Raw genomic sequence first — 19,879 nt, forward strand, 5'->3', positions numbered from 1 at the left:
TCATGTTCCCGTGCTCTTGATTTTGGTTTCATGTTGAAAATACTGTCCTCCTGAACCTTATTCACCCCCTTGATGTATTTAAAGGTTTCACTCATGTCTCCCCTTTCCCTTCTTTCATCCAGACTACGTGTTAAGTTCCTGAAGTCACTCTTGATATGTTTTACCCCCCAGACCTTTCACCATTTTTGCAACCCATCTCTGGACTCATTCTATCTTATCAATGAGGTCTCCAGAACTGGACACAGTATACTAAATGAGGTCTAACTAAAGATTTACAGTGCTTTGAGAAAGTATTCATACCCCTTGAAATGTTCCACATTTTGTCATGTTACAACCAAAATGTCAATGTATTTTATTGGGATTTGATGTGATAGACCAACACAAAGCGGCACATAATTGTGAAGTGGAAAGAAAATGATAAATGTTTTTCAAAATTGTTTACAGATTAATCTGTGAAAAGTGTGGTGGCATTTGTATTCAGCCCCCCCGGAGTCAATACTTTGTAGGACCCCCTTTTGTTGCAATTCCAGCTGCAAGTATTTTTGGGGATGTCTCTACCAGCTTTGCACATCTAGAGAGGGACATTTCTGCCCATTCTTATTTGCAGAATAGCTCAAGCTCTGTCAGATTGGATGGAGAGCGTCTGTGAACAGCAATTTTCAAGTCTTTCCACAGATTCTCAATTGGATTTAGGTCTGACTGGTACATTCTAACACATGAATATGCTTTGTTCTAAACCATTTCATTGTAGCTCTGGCTTGATATTTTGGGCCATTGTCCTGCTGGAAGGTGAACCTCCACCCCAGTCTCAAGTCTTTTGCAGACTCTAACAGGTTTTCCTCTAAGATTGCCTTGTATTTGGCTCCATCCATCTTCTCATCAACTCTGACCAGCTTCCCTGTCCCTGCTGTAGAAAAGCATCCCCACAACATGATGCTGCCACCACCATGTTTCACGGTGGGGATGGTATGTTCAGGGTGATGTGCAGTGTTTGTTTTTCACCACACATAGCGTTTTGCTTTTAGGCAAAAAAGTTCAATTTTGGTCTCATCTGACCAGAGTACCTTCTTCCATATGTTTGCTGTGTCCCCCAAATGGCTTCTCGCAAACTGCAAATGGGACTTCTTATGGCTTTCTTTCAACAATGGCATTCTTCTTGCCACTCTTCCATAAAGGCCAGATTTGTGGAGTGCACAATTAATAGTTGTCCTGTGGACAGATTCTCCCACCTGAGCTGTGGATCTCTGCAGCTCCTCCAGAGTTCCCATGGGCCTCTTGGCTGCTTCTCTGATGAATGTTCTCCTTGCCCGGCCTGTCAGTTTAGGTGGATGGCCATGCCTTGGTAGGTTTGCAATGGTGCCATACTCTTTCCATGTTTGAATGATGGATTGAACAGTGCCCAGTGAGATGTTCAAAGCTTGGAATACTTTTTATAACCTAACCCTGCTTTAAACTTCTCCACAATTTTTTTCCTGACCTGACTGGTGTGTTCCTTGGCCTTCATGATGCTGTTTGTTCACTAATGTTCTCCAGCATACCTCGGAGGGCTTCACAGAACAGCCGTATTTATACTGAGATTAAATTACACACAGGTTGACTCTATTTACTAATTAGGTGACTTCCGAAGGCAATTGGTTCCACTAGATTTTAGTTAGGGTTATCAGAATAAAGGGGGCTGAATACAAATACACTTTTAAGATATTTATATGTCAAAATTTTGAAAACCATTTCTCATTTTCCTTCCATTTCTCAATTATGTGCCACTTTGTGTTGGTCTATCACATAAAATCACAATAAAATACATTAAAATGTTTGGTGTAATATGACAAAATGTCAAGGGGTATGAATACTTGTCTATAGGGGAATCAGGACCTCCTTCCTCCTGCTGACGATCCCTCTAGTGATACATCCTAGAATTCTGTTTACTTTCCCCACTGCCTGGTCACACTGTTTGCTCATTTCGCAATCATCTGAAATACAGTGGGGATCGAAAGTTTGGGCACCCCAGCTAAAATTTTTTATTAATGTGCATAAAGAAGCCAAGGAAAGATGGAAAAATCTCCAAAAGGCATCAAATTACAGATTAGACATTCTTATAATATGTCAACAAAAGTTAGATTTTATTTCCATCATTTACGCTTTCAAAATAACAGAAAACAAAAAAATGGCGTCTGCAAAAGTTTGGGCACCCTGCAGAGTTAATATCTTGTACTGCCCCCTTTGGCAAGTATCACAGCTTGAAAACGCTTTTTGTAGCCAGCCAAGAGTCTTTCAATTTTTGTTTGAGGTATCTTTGCCCATTCTTCCTTACAAAAGTCTTCCAGTTCTTTGAGATTTCTGGGCTGTCTGTCACGCACTGCTCTTTTAAGGTCTATCCATAGATTTTCAATTATGTTGAGGTCAGGAGATTGTGAAGGCCATGGCAAAACCTTCAGTTTACGCCTCTTGATGTAATCCCCCGTGGATTTCGAGGTGTGTTTAGGATCATTATCCATTTGTAGAAGCCATCCTCTCTTTAACTTCAGCTTTTTCACAGATGGCATCCAGTTACCATCCAAAATTTGCTGAAATTTTATTGAATCCATTTTTCCTTCTACTCGTGAGATGTTCCCTGTGCCACTGGCTGCAACACAACCCCAAAGCATGATTGATCCAACCCCATGCTTAACAGTTGGACAGAGGTTCTTTTCATTAAATTCTGTGCCCCTTCTTCTCCAAACGTACCTTTGCTCATTCCGGCCAAAAAGTTCAATTTTAACCTCATCGGTCCACAGAACTTGTTTCCAAAATGTATCAGGCTTGTCTATATGTTCATTTGCAAAGTTCAAACGATGATTTTTGTGGTGAGGACGTAGAAGAGGTTTTCTTCTGATGACTCTTCCATGAAGACCATATTTGTACAAGTATCTCTTTATAGTGGAATAGTGTACCACAACTCCAGTGTCTGCCAGATCTTTCTGGAGGGATCGTGCAGTCAAATGTGGGTTTTGAATTGTTTTTCTCAAGATCCTGCGAGCTGTTCTGTCTGATATTTTTCTTGGTCTTCCAGATCTTGCTTTAACTTCCAGTGTTCCTGATGACTGCCATTTCTTAATTACATTCCAAACAGAGGATATTGACATCTGAAAACGCTTTGTTATCTTCTTATAGCCTTCTCCAGCTTTGTGAGCATCAACTATTTTCAGTTTCAGTTTTCTAGACAACTGCTTGGAAGAACCCATGGTGCTGATTGTTGGGGCAAGGTCAGATGAGTCTGGGCATTTAAAACCTTTGAGATTGACATCACCTGGTCTTCCCAGACGATGATTGAGAACAATCCATGACACTGGCAGGTCTCAGCTTTGCAAAGGGGGCAGTGCATGCTATGAATTCTGCAGGGTGCCCAAACTTTTGCAGATGCCATTTTTTTGTTTTCTGTTATTTTGAAAGTGTAAATGATGGAAATAAAATCTAACTTTTGTTGACATATTATAAGAATGTCTAATCTGTAATTTGATGCCTTTTGGAGATTTTTCCATCTTTCCTTGGCTTCTTTATGCACATTAATACATATTTTTAGCTGGGGTGCCCAAAATTTCGATCCCCACTGTAAGTACCCCAAAGTCCTTTTCCTCTGTAGTGCTGGCCAACTCTGTACCCCCAATGTCGTACTCTCTGAAGGGATTTTTTTTCCCTAGGTGCGTGATTTTACATTTAGAAATATTGAACTGCAATTTCCACTTTTTTGACCAATCTTCCAGCAATGCCAAATACAGACACCTCCAGGGACATCAACCCTATTGCACACCTTTGTGTCATCAGCAAAAGACATACCGTATTTTTCGCACCATAAGACGCACTTTTTTCCCCCCCAAAAAGGGGGGAAAATGTCAGTGCGTCTTATGGAGCGAATATAAAGCGGCCGGTCCGGTATTTTTGCACCACCATGTCAGAATACCGGGCCGGCCGCTCAGCTGTTGTCTCCTGCAGGGCCTTACCTGTTCCTCGCTCCAGCGCTGCACAGTCTTCCCGCGCTGGCTTCTGTGACAGCCGGGTGCCCACTGCGCATGTGCTGCGCTTTGTGAATGATCCGGTGTCTTCTGGGACACATGAAGGGTCCCAGAAGGCGCCGGGCCATTCACAAAGCGAAGTGCTTCTCGCACCTGCGCAGTGGGCACCCGGCTGTCACAGAAGCCGGCCCGGGAACAAGAGGAAAGGCAACTCCGCGGAAGTGGGAGCGGGTACCTGTCAAATTCAGGTAACCGCTCCCCCTCCCTTCCCAAAGGTCAGCAGTCTCTGGTCATCCCCTGTACTGTCTGCAGTCTCTGGACATTCCCTGTACTGTCTGCAGTCTCTGGTCATTCCCTGCACTGTGTCCGCAGTCTCTGGTCATTCAATGCACTGTGTCCGCAGTCTCTGGTCATTCCCTGCACTGTCTGCAGTCTCTGGTCATTCCCTGCACTGTGTCCGCAGTCTCTGGTCATTCCCTGCACTGTCCGCAGTCTCTGGTCATTCCCTGCACTGTCCGCAGTCTCTGGTCATTCCCTGTACTGTGTCCACAGTCTCTGGTCATCTCCTGCACTGTGTCCGCAGTCTCTGGTCATCCTCTGTACTGTGTCCGCAGTCTCTGGTCATCCCCTGCACTGTGTCCGCAGTCTCTGGTCATTCCCTGTACTGTGTCCGCAGTCTCTGGTCATCTGCACTATGTCCGCAGTCTCTGGTCATCTCCTGTACTATGTCCGCAGTCTCTGGTCATCTCCTGCACTGTGTCCGCAGTCTCTGGTCATCTCCTGCACTGTTTCTGCAGTCTCTGGTCATCTCCTGTACTGTGTCCGCAGTCTCTGGTCATCTCCTGTACTGTGTCCGCAGTCTCTGGTCATCTCCTGTACTGTTTCTGCAGTCTCTGGTCATCTCCTGTACTGTGTCCGCAGTCTCTGGTCATCTCCTGTACTGTGTCTGCAGTCTCTGGTCATCTCCTGCACTATTTCCGCAGTCTCTGGTCATCTCCTGTACTGTGTCCGCAGTCTCTGGTCATCTCCTGTACTGTGTCCGCAGTCTCTGGTCATCTCCTGTACTGTGTCCGCAGTCTCTGGTCATCTCCTGTACTGTGTCCGCAGTCTCTGGTCATCCCCTGTACTGTGTCTGCAGTCCATTGGTTCAGAATATTTTTTTTTCTTGTTTTTCACCTCTAAAACCTAGGTGCGTCTTATGGTCAGGTGCGTCTTATGGAGCGAAAAATACGGTACCTTACCCAACAAACCTTTAGTTATATAACTACGTTGCCTTTGACCTTGGTCTGAAGCTTCGAGCAGCCAATAATGGAGATGATTGATAACCCAGCCTCTCACTACAGAAAGGTTAGTGGAGAGTAGTTATAGGGTTGATTCACAAAGAACACACATAGCCATTTCCCAGTGAAAGTGCACATTCATTTGCTCATTTGAATAGGGGGAAAAAAGAATGTAGATAGGCTTCTTCTGTGTTGGTTGAACATAAATCATTTATTTTATATGGAAAATATCTTTTTCCATTTAAAATCAATGATTTATAATTGAACTCTACCATATATATTCAAAAGACATGCTGGTAGGTTATTGTCTCCTGTCTAAATTGTCCCTACTATGTGTATGTATGAATACATGTTAGGGACATTAGACTGTACGCCCCTTGAGGGTTAGGGACTGATGTGAATGTACAATATATGTATGTAAAGTGCTGCGTAAATTGACAGCGCTATATAAGTACCTGTAATAAATAAATAAATATATAGTCAATTTACATTCGTTATTGTGCCCTATTCACAGAGAATGAATGTAAATGCAATTTAATTGGGCAAATGTCTATGCAAATTCTTTATAAATCAACCCCATAATGTTGGAGCTGCATTAGTGAGAGGACAGGGTAAACCTTATTTTTAAAAGAAAAAAAAGTATAAAAAACGATGTCCACCGAAAACACCTCACACTATCACTTAACCACTTGCAGCCCACTAACAGTACATATACTGCTAGCAGGTGGCACAGCCAGGCATGGCAACAAATCTTTATGTTATCTCCTGGCTTTTGGATTTGCGTCGCTTAGGTGCGCACCCCCAGCTGACCTTTGCTGTGATTGGCTACAGCACATGTTTTTCAACAGGTTACGGCCAATACTTTTGGCTGTGAACCTGCTGATTGGCTATAGGATCTGGCCGGTTCTTCTGTCCTTGAACCTGAGAGAGAAGAAAATCAGACTTGTGTGAGTAGAAGCAGCACACTTGCATACACTGGTTAGGCACATTTAACCCTTTGATTGCCCTCCAGTTAACCTTTTGATTGCCCTTTCACCAGTGTCATTAAAACAATGTACAGTATTCACTGATCACTGTACTAGTGTCACTAGTGACATCAGATAGCATCAGAGTCAGTTAGCTCCCCTCCCAGCCAGGGTCAGTTAGCTCCAAGTTGCCCATCACACTATCGCAGTAAAGCTATAAGTCACTGATCACTGCCACTACTAGTATAGTGTCTGTACGGATCAGTATCTTGATCACGGTAAGAACTATATTAGTGTCCCCAATAGTATAGTGTCCATAACAGGGGCAGTTCATTTCATTTCTAGTACACAAGCAGTCCCTGATTGCTAGTCAGGAGCTCATTTTCCCATAGTCACCACTAGGTACCTATAAATTTAGTGCCCAAAATGTCCCAAAAAATGTTCACTAGTGAAAAGTCCTACAAGAATCCTAGCATGATAGATGAGAGCAAAGCAGAGGCATCACCATCAGAATTAGGCTCAGACTATAAACCTGTATAAAAAGAAGCACCCTGGCAGCTAGATTGTACAATGGTGAAGAGGTCCCTGATAAACCCAGGCGTACCTGACCCCATGTTGCTAGAAATGCATAATCAGGGTCAGGACAAAGGGTGGGCAAGAGGGGCGGCTGCTGTAGGGATGGGGGTGCCTTCCTTATATTACAAGGCTGACAGAAGAAATGATAGAGGCAGTTATTTTGACAAGTGATTGACTGTTGAGGGCATTATCCCCCAAGCTTGCACATCATAAATCAGGGGACGCAGTTTGGATCTTTGCCCTGGGTGCTGGATGAGCTTGTTGTGCTTACATGCTGCAGGGCACAAGTAATAGTGCTACACTACTTTTTGGTGATCTGGCAAGCATTGGTGGCATAGTACATCTTGTACATTTAGACCCCAGCACTGCAGTATTTCATGGTGAAGTGGTGAGCACCATCAGTGTAGTACAAGCTGGTTAGGTGGGTAGCACTAGTAGTGTAATGCAACCACAGCCACCAAAAATTTGAACACAGGCCTGTAGAGACATAGTAGTCTTCCAGAGTTGCTTGCAAACCCTAATTGAACTGTTTTTCACAGAAGACCTCTACAATTTGATTGTGGACCAAAGTAATAATTATGCTAAACAGTACATCACCAGCACACACAATTCAAACCTTGCCAGACCATTCGAGTGGGAACCTATCATGGTTTCTGAATGTAAAACTTTTTTGGGCTTAACATGATATTAAAGGCAATTTTTTAAAACAACAAATCCTCCTTACCTGCTCCATGCATTGGTTTTACAAAGTGCAGCCCTGATCCTCCTCTTCTTGGGACCCCGCTGGTGCTCATAGCCCCTCCCTCCTGCCAATTGCCCTCAGAGCCAGCAGCTCGCTATGGGGGCATCCAAGCAGGCTTGCTCCTGAGCCACTGCTCTGTGTATCCATCAAGACAGAGCTATGGCTTGGCCCCACCCCCTCTCTCTCCTCAGTGGCTCACTGGCTATAATTGACAGCAGCGGAAGCTTGGCTAAGTACCAGGAGGGGCTGCTACACAGAGAAGGTTTTTTTACCTTCATGCAAAGAATGCATGAAGGTAAAAAAACTTTGAGCCTTTAGAACCACTTTAACCCTTAACCATACCAGATCACATGCCTGATAAAGGTATCCTGCAAGACTCCGAAACATTGCCTTGCTGTAACTATGTGATCGTTCATTAAAACTTTTGGACCCATATTGGTGATCCTCGGTGTGCTGGTGACATTCTCCCTTGCAAGAACGTAAGAATGCCCCATTGTTTACTGGAAATGAAAATGATCAACCTACAGAGGAGTGAATTCAAAGACACTCCAAAAATCAAAATGAAAAAATGATGCAGCAGGCTAGTCCATTTTGCTGAAATTTCATTGCAGCAACTCATAATGGTACTCAGTAGTTTGTATGGCCCCCAAGTGCTTGAATGCATGCCTGACAACATCGGGGCATGCTCCTAATAAGACAACGGATAGTGTCCTGAGGTATTTCCTCCAAGTCATGGACCAGGGCATCACTGAGCTCCTGGACAGTCTTAAATGTAACCTGGCGGCATTGGATGGACCGAAAGATGATATCCCAGAGGTGTTCTAATGGATTTAGGTCAGGCGAGTGTGGGGGCCACTGGTATAAATGTATTCATCCTGCAGGAACAACTTGCATACTCTTGCCACAAGAGGCCGGGCATTGTCATGCACCAGGAGGAATTCAGGTCCCACTGCACCAGAATAGGGTCTGACAATGGGTCCAAGGATTTCATCCCAATACCTAATGGCAGTCAGGGTGCCATTGTCTAGCCTGTAGAGGTATGTGCATTCCTCCAGGGATATGCCTCCCAAGACCATCACTGACCCACCGCCAAAACGGTCATGTTGAACCATGTTACAGACAACATAACGTTCTCCACGGTTTCTCCAGACCCTTTCAAGTCTGTTACATGTGCTCAGGGTGAACCTACTTTCATCTGTGAAAAGCACAGGGCGCCAGTGGTGGACCTGCCAATTCTGGTATTCAGCTGCAAATGCCAATCGAGCTCTATAATGCTGGGCAGTAAGCACGGGGCCCACTAGAGGATGTGGGGCCCTCAGGCCACCATCATGAAGTCTGTTTCTGATTGTTTGGTCAGAGACATTCACACCAGTGGTCTGCAGGAGGTCATTTTATAGGGCTCTAATAGTTCTCATCCTTTTCCTCCTTGCACTAAGGAGCAGATACTGGTCCTACTGATGAGTTAAGGACCTTCTTCGGTCCTGTCCACCTCTCCTAGAGTAACTGCTTGTCTCCTGGAATCTCCTCCATGTCCTTGAGATTGTGCTGGGAGACACAGCAAACCTTCTGGCAATGGCACGTATTGATGTGCCATCCTGGAGGAGTTGTGCTGCCTGTGCAACCTCTGTAGGGTCCAAGTATCGCTTCATGCTACCAGTAGTGACACTGACTCTAGCCAAATGCAAAATTAGTAAAAAACAGTCAGAAAAGATGAGTAGGGGAAAAATGTCAGTGGCCTCCACCTGTAAAACTATTCCTGTTTTGGGGTTGTCTCATTGTTGCCCATCTAGTGCACCTATTGTTAATTTGCTTAACACCAAAGCAGCTGAAACTGACTAACAACCCCCTCTGCTACTTACCTGACCAGATCAAAATTCCAGGAGTTTCATTGACTTGATGCTAGACTCTGATTATAAAGTGTTCCTTTCATTTTATTGAGCAGTATATATATATGCACACACGCATGTGTGTTTGAGCTTTGCAATAGACTGCGCACACTTATGGTTGAGGGGTCTTTGGGCAGAGAGCTTATCAGTATCTGGAACCCGCTTAAAAAAATAAGGTGGCCCCCATATCCCAGCATCCCTCTATGTGAATGAGTAGGGGGCACATAGATCCTTTACTCACTCACACAAAAAAAAATGCAATAAATAAATACGCCACACACTTTGACAAGCCATTCATGACAGCTAAAACTATTACTTATAACAGTGAACTTTACAGATGTAAGCAATTCCAATGTAAAACAAAACCCTGATCACCCCCTCCCCAGAGCAGTACAGTGTCACTATGGTAACCTAGGACTACTCTGATGACAGTATGTACAAAGAATAATAAAAAAAGTGTAAAAAATTTTAAACATTTTAAAAGTTGAATGCAAAAAAGAAAAAAATATATCATTTTTCTTTTTACGTATTGCCACTAGTCAATATCAATGATTACCGCTACACCAGTCACATGATGACGCTGTACTGCACTGGTGACAGTATGTAAAAAAATTTGTTTACAAAAAAATAATTTTATTTAATTTCTTAATATTCCAAACAATTGTGACAAAAAATTACAACTTCAAAAAACTCGCCATGCCTCCTACTAAATATCTCAGGCTTTCTACTTTCCAAAAAGGTGTATTTGGGGGTATTTATACTGTCCTGGCATTTTAGAGCCTCAAGAAAAGATATAGGCCATCAGCATATCAATTTTCAAATATATACCATAGTCTGCAGACTCTATAATTCGGCAACAGGAGTGAATGTGTTGGTGGGTCTGCTATTTTGTTTTGGTGGATGTCATTTTATCTGATTGAAAAGGATTTGCTGGATTGCTAGATGATGTGATTGACAATTGATTCATATCATGGAGCATTTTTTTAACTGCTTGACCTCCAGAAGGTTTTACCCCTTTCACAACCAGGCCATTTGTGGCTATTCATCACTGTGCTACTTTAACTGGCAATGTATTAGTGATGCAACACAGTACCCAAATTAAATTTGGATTATTTTTTTCATACAAATAGAGCTTCTTTTGGTGGTATTTGCCATATTTTTTGCTCCATAAGACACACCTGACCATAAGACGCACCTAGGTTTTATAGGAGGAAAACAAGAAAAAAATATTCTGAACCAATGGACTGCAGGCATAGTACAGGAAATGACCAGAGACTGCGGACATAGTACAGGAGATGACCAGAGACTGCGAACACAGTACAGGAGATGACCAGAGACTGCGGACACAGTACAGGAGATGACCAGAGACCGCGGACACAGTACAGGAGATGACCAGAGACCGCGGACACAGTACAGGAGATGACCACAGACTGCAGACACAGTACAGGGGATGACCAGAGACTGCGGACACAGCACAGGAGATGACCAGAGACTGCGGACACAGTACAGGAGATGACCAGAGACTGCAGACACAGTACAGGAGATGACCAGAGACTGCGGACATAGTAGAGGAGATGACCAGAGACTGCGGATATACTACAGAAGATGACCAGAGACTGCAGACACAGTACAGGAAATGACCAGAGACTGCAGACACAGTACAGGAGATGACCAGAGACTGCAGACACAGTACAGGAGATGACCAGAGACTGCGGACACAGTACAGGAGATGAGCACAGACTGCAGACACAGTACAGGAGATGACCAGAGACTGCGGACACAGTACAGGAGATGACCAGAGACTGCAGACACAGTACAGGAGATGACCAGATACTGCAGACATAGTACAGGAGATGACCAGAGACTGCAGACATACTACAGGGAATGACCAGAGACTGCAGACATACTACAGGGAATGACCAGAGACTGTGGACAAAGTACAGATGACCAGAGACTGCAGACACAGTACAGGAAGTGACCAGAGACTGCAGACCTTTGGGGAGAAGAATGGGAGGCAGCGGGTACCTGAATTTGACAGGTTCCTGCTCCCATCTTCTGGGACCTGTCACATGTCCCAGAAGATGGGAGCAGGAAACTGTCAAATTCGAGTACCCACTGCCTCCCCTTCTGCTTCCCAAAGGTCTGCAGTCTCTGGTCATCTCCTGTGCTATGTCCGCAGTCTCTGGTCATCTCCTGTACTATGTCTGCAGTCTCCGGTCATCTCCTGTACTGTGTCCGCAGTCTCTGGTCATTTCCTGTATTATGTATGCTGGACCATTCACAAAGAGCAGCGCTTCTCACGCAAATGCGCAGTAGGCACCCATCTGTGAACCCGCAAGCTGTCACTCTAAAGATGCCGGCACCAGGGAGAGAAGATGGTGAGGACTCCGCTGGACTGAGGAACATGTAGGACCAAGGAGCAGGTTCTGCTGCACAGAAGAGCCGAGCGGCCGGCCAGGTATTCTAACACGGCAGTGGCGGAAGCGGGAATACCGGGCCCGAAGCTCCATATTCGCTCAATAAGACGCACAGACATTTTCCCCTTTTTTGGGGGGGGGGGGGAAAGTGTGTCTTATGAAGCGAACAATACGGTAATCAGCACTATTTTTTTCTCTTGTTTGCTATATAAATGTAAAATTTAGGCCCAACTCAGTGTTTATTGTTTAGTCTGTGTGAAAGTTATAAAGTCCACAAACTATGGTGTACACTAACCGGCCACTTTATTAGATACATCTGTTCAATTGCTTGTTAACAAAATTGCTAATCAGCCAATCACATGGCAGCAACTCAAAGCATTTAGGCATCTAGACATGGTGACGACGACTTGCTGAACATCAAACCGAGCATCAGAATGGGGAAGAAAGGGGATTAAAGTGACTTTGAACATGGCATGGTTGTTGGTGCCAGATGGGCACAATCATCTCTAGGGTTTACAGAGAATGGTCTGAAAAAGAGAAAATATCCAGTGAGCGGCAGTTGTGTGGATGAAAACATATGAGTGTACATACCTCATTTATTAAGGCCCTAAAATGTCCGGACAGTACAAACGTCCCCCAAAATAATAATAATGGAAAGTAAACACCCCAAGGTACTTAATAAGAGGCATGGCAAGCTTTTTGAACTTTTAGTTTTTGACAAAGTTTTTTAAAAAAACGAAGACATTAAATAATTATTAACAATTTGTTAGTAACATACTGTCACTGGAGCAGTACAGAGTCACCATATGACTGGTGGCATTGATCCGGGACACTGACAGGTGAAGTATGGTGATGCAGTACAATGTCACCATGGTAACACTACTGCTCTAGAAAGGAGGTCACTATTTTTTTTTAACTATGATTGTTTATTACAGTAATGATCACTGTTATAAGCAATTATTTTCATGAAAGGCATCATTCATGCTCTATTATGTACTTTTGTGATTTTTGTGATTGGCTGCAGCTCTGATATGGTACAGGTCTACTGTGATTAGCCCTACACCATGTGATCACTGTGACCAGTCACAGATCAAAAAAGTACACGAAGGGTATGAATGAAAGCCATTGTATACATCTGACATATGATCATTGTGATTGCTCACAGTGATCACATGGTAGCAGGGCAATGCAGAGCAAACTGGTACCACAACCCGGGGGGACTCAGCAGGTCACAGATCTCACTGCTGCGAGTCCCCAAAGGTGCACAAGGTGCAAGAGCAGGAGAACATCATATGACGTCCACCCAGAATAACAGTGTTCCCACCCGACCGTATTATTATAATAGGCCAGGCAAGACGTGGTTAAATGGTGTATTAGAGACAGCAGGGAGATATTTAATAGAGTATTACAGAGAGCATGGAAATAATAATCATTATATTACCGAGATTAGGAGGATAATAAATAGTGTATTACAGAGAGCAGGAGAACATGGAGATGACAGAAGAGACATTAATGAGTGTATTACAGAGAGCAGGAGAACATGGAGGTGACAGAAGAGACATTGATGAGTGTATTACAGAGAGCAGGAGAACATGGAGGTGACAGAAGAGACGTTCATGAGCGTATTACAGAGAGCAGGAGAACATGGAGGTGACAGAAGAGACATTAATGAGCGTATTACAGAGAGCAGGAGAACATGGAGGTGACAGAAGAGACGTTGATGAGCGTATTACAGAGAGCAGGAGAACATGGAGGTGACAGAAGAGACGTTGATGAGCGTATTACAGAGAGCAGGAGAACATGGAGGTGACAGAAGAGACGTTGATGAGCGTATTACAGAGAGCAGGAGAACATGGAGGAGACAGAAGAGACGTCGATGAGCGTATTACAGAGAGCAGGAGAACATGGAGGTGACAGAAGAGACGTCGATGAGCGTATTACAGAGAGCAGGAGAACATGGAGGGGACAGAAGAGACATTAATGAGCGTATTACAGAGAGCAGGAGAACATGGAGGGGACAGAAGAGACATTAATGAGCGTATTACAGAGAGCAGGAGAACATGGAGGTGACAGAAGAGACATTAATGAGCGTATTACAGAGAGAAGGGAGACATTAAAGCTGAACTCCAGGATTTCTATGTATTGCATACTAACATTCATCCAGATTGGCACAATGTATGTGTATCTTATTCCTGATGAATTGTTGGGGAAGGTGGAAATGTGTGTAGAAGATGGTGCTATTACATACAGAATATCCACAATACACCATTTAATGACTTCTGGATCCTGCTCAGGTGCCCCACTGCACACTGACCACAGGGGGGGAGGGAAAGCATGTTCAGCACAGCCACCATTCATAGAACCCCTTGTTCAGGTGATTTATGATTGGATAAGTTGGAGGTCAGCACCTCCTGTCCACCTCATCCAGTAATGATGTGCTGAAATCAAGTTTGGTGAATTTCAAAACTCATCCCCACTTGTCACTTGCTGCAAGTTACAACATTGCAGTCTGATCAATGGGGAAGAGGAGACTAATGGCATCATCTCAACCGAGGAAAGAGTTGCTGGACTGGAGCTCAAGGATACATTCTTAGGTCTCATTTACACATACGATTCCCAACTCACTGGAAAAACAATTATCCCTCAATGTGTTCGGAGGACAGTACCACCCACTGAAAGCATCGGGGGGATAATGTTCACCGTGCTGCAATGCAAAACATCACAACCATGACATGTGTATACGCCTGTACGGCTGCCATGGGGGGCAGTCAGAAGGGGGTAAAATACAGCTTTACAGGTTGTTTTTACTGCCCTCCAACTAAAAGTGTAATCTTAGGCTTAGTAATGAAACATGAAGCTTTTCAGACAAATTATTCTTTTGCTATAGATTGTGAAGTCAAGAATTTAATTTTCATGCAGATTTATGAAGTCACTGAAAGGACCTCTTTAATTTGTAAAAGCTACAAAGCTCTTTACAGTTCACTAACATATAATTAAATGTATTTGCCCTTGGTAAAGCAGTATGCATCAAATCTCAAAATACAATACAACCTGGGGTGGACTGACCATTTGGAAACTCGGGCTCTGCCTGAGGGCCCGGGGTCAGTAGGGGGCCCCATGAGATGCCCCTGGTACCTTTTTCATAGGCTTTTTTAAGTTTGGGCAAGGCCACAGGCGCCCCATGATCCTCTGTTGCCCGGGGGCCCCATGAGTTTTCAGTCTGCCCCTGAATTCAACAAAACAAAAGGAATCAGATCAACCAAAGCTTACTCTGAACATTCTATGATGGGATCTTCTGAAGGGAGTCCCCTGCTGCTCAGTGAAAAGATTCCACCAATTATGATATCTCCAGCCTGGAATTGGTCCTCATGGTCATCATATGTTGTCCTTATTCTGAGATGACATGCAGTGGTAGGAGATTTCATCGTGGATCTGCATATTAAAATGAAAAGCACACTGCTATAAAACAGAACCTCCAGTAGATGAAACGTCCTCATAGTTCTTCTAATGATGATACAGAGATGCATTCACATTCAGTACAATGCAGATTGGCACTAGATCAGCTTCTATAGATCTCAGTATGAAAGCAGCAGGATGGTCTGTTATTCAGTGCATGTGAATTGATCTTCTTACTGTTCTTCACATCTTTTATACAATTTTGTGTCATATTTTTACTATACTTCTGTCTGGTGCCACCAACCCAAACATGTTTGTTAAAACTCTTAAAATATCTTCAAACACATATTGGCTTTCTTAGTTATCTTCATATTTTTATTGAAGAGATTTGTCTTATGTTATTCCTGACACTTTAATCTTGAAATACAGAACTGTAATTTATGGACATCTTAAACTAATCTTATTATTCAACTCAAAAGCCCAGCTCCAACCAAACCTCACCCCTGGCCAGTTGGATGGGCATCAGATGGGATAAGAAATGGTGTGGGGGGAGGGGGGACTCCCCCTGCTAGAACACAGATGGCTATAAAAACACATGTTCACATTTTATTGTTGCTGGTGTCCTATTGAGGAGACTTATTATCCATTTCTGTCATAGTAACTGGTGTCAGATAGAACAGGAATTGAGGGAAATATCCCCAGCAGTCTTCCCCCGTTCACCCCAAACCCTTAGCTTTATAAAACTTCCTACCTACACCTTGTGTTTTTCCCCTGCATAGGATGTACATTAATCATGTAGTATCATGGTGTCATTTGTTGCCCTGTACACACAGCCTATAGTAGAGTAAATCTTCCCATTCTGGTTTCAGAAGTCTCTGTGTTCAAACATGAAGCATGTGATATGGCACTGCACAGGTTAATGCATGTCCTTTGTAGTGTGAGAACTGACATTTCCTTTGATGAAACTACATATCCCACAATCCCTGTGTCCCTTGGCTCAGTGTTCTCCAGGTGACCGCTAAATAGTAATTAGATCTGACACAGACACAATCAGGCAGAGCAATTACCCAAGAGTTCACCATGAAGTCTTTCATCACATTAGCAGTCCTACATCTGTGATGCAACACAACAATGGTGAGGCATAGATTGGATGCTGTGGGACCCACAACAAGAAGTGTCCTGCCCCTTTAGCATATAGGGACAAGCTAGGTAAATTAATACATGGACATAAGGGAACAAGTTAGGTAAATGAACATATGGACATAGGGGAATCGATCAGATATGACACTACAATCTGCAGCCACATGTGAGCCCATCATTAAAAGGTAATGCAAACAAACAACAAAAAACACAAATACCTATTTAAAACAACAAAATATTTAAAAAGTGTACAAAGCTTTTAAGAAAGAATAACTGCATAAATACCTGTCAGGGAATGAGAAGATCACCGCAGCGATCGAATCTGCACATGCGTATAATCCTGACAAAACATACAGGCAGGCGGGCACTAGGACCCAGGTGCGCCTGTCATCAATGATGGCGCCGGGCAAGCACTAGGACCCAGGAGCGCCTGTCAGGAGTCGGGCAGGCTATTTAAACCTGGCTATTGCAATGCTCAAATGCTGTATGGTCTTATCTGTGTTCCTGAGAGTAGATTGTTTGTTGCCGACCCTGCCTGACCCTGATTTGCTGTCCGTCTCCTGTTCTGATCCCTGGCTTTGTCTGACCATTCTCCTGCTTAACTCCACACGTTCTGACCTCCTGTTGATGAACCCGGCTTGTGACCTGTTTATCTCTCTGCCTGCTGATTCTGTACTACACAGCCACCACTGTTACTGACCCAGCCTGCCCGACGCTGCTCTAGTTACCTCCTCACATCAGACTCTTACCCACTATACACCTTCTACGGTGCCTCTACCACAGCTGGGTGAATCCAGGGGCCGCGACCTGGTCTCGTCCTGCTCTAAGTCCATCCCCACCATCAGGGGCCCTGGTGAACAAGCAAGTCAGAGCTTAGATTCCGCGCCTTGGGGGATTCCGGTCTGTGGAGTGCTAGAGGCTACCGCGGTTGGATTCCTGACAGAACCATATAGCCATGTCAGAGTCTGGAGGAGGACCTTCACCCTGGGAAGAGATGTGCCAACATCTGGCGGCACTCACACGGGCAGTGAAGACCCTGGAAGAGGGATACAAGCACCTGGAGGGACAGGTCCAGAGCCTGGCCGCACCAGCACCCACAACTCCAGACTGTTGGTTATGTGTTAGAGAAGACACTGGTAGCTTGTGATGAGGCAGAACTCTGTTTTACTTGTTTGGCTTAAGTTGCAAACATACAACACATTTCAGCAGACATCTTGGTTGTTGAAGAGAGGAAGAGAGGAAAGAGAGAACCAACAAGTTTTACACATATGCACAACTAGTAACCTTAGTGTACAGTGCCATCTACTGGTCAAGTGATATTAACACACAATACTATATAGTACATGCTGTTGTATCTCCAACACCCTTTCTCAACGGCATGTGCATAATTATATGACATTTAGTCTCTTTTGTAGAAAACAATGACGTTCCCTTGGCAAAGGTTTGGTGAGTGCGTCTGCAGTCATCTCCTCTGATGGGCAGTACTGGATGTCGATAACCCCTTGTTCTTGCATGTCTCTGAGCAGATGATATCTTACATCAATGTGCTTGGTTCTTGGGTTAATCTTCTCAGAGTGTGTAAGCTTTATGCATCCCTGATTGTCTTCAAAGATGGGTGTGGGTTGTGACATATTCAGTCCCATGTCTAGAAGTTGACCAATCCAAATGTCTTCTTGACATGCATGTGCTGCTACTATGTATTCCGCTTTAGTTGAAGAGAGTGCAACAGTCACTTGTTTCCGACTAGACCAGCTTATGGTTCCTTGTCCATACTGGAAGATGTAACCACTTGTAGATTTGCGGTCAGTGGTGTCACCAGCCCAATCGGCGTCCACATATCCAATCAGTTTTGGGTTTGATGATGCTGGAAGTTGCAGCTTCATCCGATTTGTTCCCTTTAGGTACTGCATTACCCTCTTTACTGCATTCCAGTCGCGCTGACACGGTGTTGCGACTTTCCTGCAAAGTATTCCCACTGCTAGGGCGATGTCTGGTCTTGTCACGGTGGCGATGTATAGCAATTTTCCGATTGCCCTGCGGTAATAATCATTGTTAGGTAACAAGTTTTCTGTTCCATTGTTTTTTGGATAATCTGGTTCCATTGGTGTTTTCGCTTCCTTTGCATCTTGCTTGTGAAACTGTTCTAACATTTCTGTAATTTTCTGACTTTGGTTAAGAAGATAGCTTCCATCCTCTTCCCGCTCTATTTGAATTCCTAGGTAGTGAGTAATGTTCCCCAACTCTTTAATTTCAAAATTTTGTTTCAGTTTGTGAACTATTTGGTCATAGTCCCCTTCTTGTTCAAAACACATCAAGATGTCATCGACGTATATTAGGATGTATGTCCATTTGTTCTCTTGATTCTTTGAATACAGACATGGATCTGCTTTACTTTTTGAGAACCCTTCTTTTCTGAGTATTTCATTCACTTTTTCATTCCATGCTCTCGCCGCTTGCTTGAGCCCATAGATGCTCTTTTGCAGTTTGCACACAAGGTTCTTTTCTTTCTCAAATCCTGGTGGCTGTTCCATGTACAGATCCTCCTTGATGTCTCCATACAAAAAGGCAGTTTTGATGTCTAGATGCTTTGCTTGCATTCCCTTTCCGGCAGCAATACTAAGGAGTGTTCTTATGGTAGAATGTTTCACACCTGGAGCAAATGTCTCATCATAATCTTCTCCAAATTTCTGGGAGTATCCCTTGGCAACTAATCTTGCTTTGTATCTATAGATGTTTCCTTCTGTGTCATATTTCACTTTAAAAGTCCATTTGCTTCTGATGGTTTTGCGACCAGGAGGGAGTTCTGTTAGTGACCAAGTTTTATTTTCTTGAAGTGATTTTATTTCTTCTTCAGCTGTTTTTCTCCACTGATCGGCTTCCCTTCTCGGCAAAGTTTCTATGTATTCCCAGGATGTTGGCTCCTGTGTTTGATGTGTTTTAGCAGCATATGATAACCTGCGGGGTGGTATCTCTTTTGTCATTCGAGAGGATCTTCTGATTTCTTGTTGTTCAGTGGGTTCTATTGGCTCGTTGATTGTAAGTTCCACTTCTTGTTCTGGCTCTTGCCCTGCTTCACATGGGTCAGTGTCTCTTGCCGATTCAGCGCGTAAATCCTCTCCACATTTTTCAAGAATTGTATTATCTGGTGCTTCACTTTCATCAAAATAAACACTGCGGCTTACTGTGACCTTGTTGGTCTTTGGACAAAGGATTCTATATCCCTTACTCTGCTCACTGTAGCCCACCAGAATGCCTTCTATGGCTTTGTTCTCCAACTTGGAGCGTTTCTGACTTGGAATGTGGGCATATGCTTTACAGCCAAACACTCTGATGTGTCCTACGTTAGGTTTTGATCCATTCCACATTTCATATGGTGTACTCTCAATAGCTTTTGATGGGAGCCTGTTTTGTAGGTATGTTGCAGTCATTATTGCTTTTCCCCAGTATTTGTTAGGTAAGGCATCATCTGAAATCATACATCTGGTCAT

This window comes from Staurois parvus, unplaced genomic scaffold, assembly GCF_062004578.1.
Source record: "Staurois parvus isolate SC_StPar_1 unplaced genomic scaffold, SC_StPar_1.0 ptg001325l, whole genome shotgun sequence".
In the NCBI taxonomy this organism is placed as follows: Eukaryota; Metazoa; Chordata; class Amphibia; order Anura; family Ranidae; genus Staurois; species Staurois parvus.